The sequence below is a fragment of the Physella acuta genome, unplaced genomic scaffold, assembly GCF_028476545.2.
Source record: "Physella acuta isolate Inbredline_101_S28 unplaced genomic scaffold, ASM2847654v3 ptg000785l, whole genome shotgun sequence".
NCBI lineage: Eukaryota > Metazoa > Mollusca > Gastropoda > Physidae > Physella > Physella acuta.
The window spans coordinates 1-2,500 of NW_026732303.1; positions in this window are offsets into that span (position 1 = coordinate 1).

A 2,500-nucleotide genomic window follows, 5' to 3' on the forward strand; every position below is an offset into this window, starting at 1 on the left:
CCATATTTCGATTGTTTAAAAAAATATGTACCATATTTCGATTGTTGAAAAATATGTACCATATTTCGATTGTTGAAAAATATGTACCATATTTCGATAGTTGAAAAAAATGTACCATACTTCGATTGTTTAAAAAATATATACCATATTTCGATTGTTTAAAAAATATGGTCCATATTTCTATGGGCAATATCTTCTAAGAGTATTTCCTATCTTCTTTCATTGAGTTATTCCCATTAGGTTTGTTTGACTTAGATTATTTTAGTACTTACTTTCTATTTCCTATTTCCTTTCTTCCTAGGACGGTATATCCCATCGCCTTCCTGTGCCGTAAAAATCCTTTCCCTATTTACTTCCTTCATCTTAAAGTAGTTCCTACTGCCTTCGTTTGTGCGATATTTCCTATTGCCTACCTTTAACTATTGCCTTACGGCCCATTTCCTGGTACATTATACCCAGAAGATCTTTCAAAACAGAGGAAGTAGCGCTTCTTTATGAAGTAAACATTATCAACATCTTTCACACAAGGTACAAATTAGTTTCGTAAATTACTATAGGAGTTCTATGTGTGGGGTACAAATGACCTATTATTTGTAAACAAAAAAACTAACATGAAGGAAATATAAGTAATATCCCTCCCCCCCACCAAATCGGTTTTATTAATTAAAGCATATTGGAGTAGGTAAGACAAACAAAAGAGAACCATTGTGTTTCATGTTTGGAGTGGGAAGATTATCCACTGACCACGATCGTTAATACCTCCAGGTTTGTGCTTATCCAAGAATGGATTGTAGGTATCCACAGGATGTGTGAATAATCCACAAAGTGGATAAATCCAGTCTGTATTCATACGTTTATATATACCCCCTTTTAGACGTGTTTTAATCATTGTCGGGGTATGGATTTTAAAAAAATCTAAATTATACCTTAGTAGGCTTACTCATTTTTAAATATATTTATAAATGACGTGTTCAGTTTTTAATATTAAAAAAATATAAATATAATTTTAATATCCCTGTCAAGGGAGTTAAATGACTTTTTTTATCCGTATTTATATAAGCAATTATCTAGGTCAGTTACCGGAAGCTGATAAAAAAAGTTGTAAATAGAATATATTAAAAAAAACAACCACTGGTACGGTGAGTAGACTAGCCTGTCGGCGTCGTTCTTGAAGTACATTCACATAACTGACATCATGAGTTAAGTCTTGTGGAGGGGGGGGGGGGGAGAGGTAGTGGGTGGGGCGTGTCAGGAGTTTTGATATTTATGGCTGTGGTGTTGTTATTTATGGCTGTGGTGTTGTTATTTATGGCTGCTGTGTTATTTATGGCTGTGTTGTTATTTATAGCTGTGGTGTTGATATTTATTGCGGTGGTGTTGTTATTTATGGCTGTGGTGTTGTTGTTTATAGCTGTGTTAAGATTCAGTGTTATAGTATAGCTATATATGGCTGTGGTGTTCCATTGTTGAATGTAGGGTTGCCATTTTTGTCCGTGGTGTTATTTATAGCTGTAGTGTTGTTATTTATGGCTGTGTTGTTGTTATTCATAGTTGTCGTGTTGTTATTTATGGCTGTCGTGTAGTTATTTATGACTGTGGTATGATTTATTGTTGTAGTATTGCCATGTTTGGATGTAGTATTGCTATGTATGTTGTCATTTTTGGCTGTAGTTTTGCATGCTAATATGCCACGACATATTCCAATATAATATTAGGTCATAAAAGACTACACTTACTACACTTTTATCTTTTAAAAGCCCCCCCCCCCCCCCACCCCGTCACCAGCTGTAGTTTTTCTCTGCAATCCACATACGCATATAAAACACGTGGAAACATAAATTATATAAACGTATGGAAACCTAGGAGCCTATGTTAATGTATCTTCACATACGCATACACAACATAAACTGAGACAACCTACGATAAAGTATCTTCACATACGCATACACAACATAAACTGAGAAAACCTGCGTTAAAGTATCTTCACATACGCATACAAAACATAAACTGAGAAAACCTACGTTAAGTATCTTCGATCACGACAGCCTGGATTTTTTTCTCGCGCTGACATCAAAAGCAAATAGTTTCTAAACGACATCAAAAGTGGCGTTAATGCATCGTAAAATGTAGCTGGGTACTCACTGCTTGAGTTCCGTACATGCGCAGAGAGTTGTAGTTTTGTTTTTACTGTTGTAGTAATGTTGTTGTAATGTTGGTTACAATTGTATTCTAATGTTGTTGTTTTCCCCTAATGTTGTACCGGCGTTGAAATATTGTAATGTTAAGTTGCTGCATCAATAGTGTTATCTCGTAGTCTCGCGTCCTCATGTAGATAAATTAAACGAGAGGACTTCCATTTGAGTAAGATATTTCTTTGCTAGTTCCCTGATATGTTTTTGCACAATGGCATTTTTTGTTTTCTGAAATCGAGCATTTATAGACACTAACAAAGAATGACCACATCTGCATTGTACCATGATAAAATACTTTTCCACGAAAT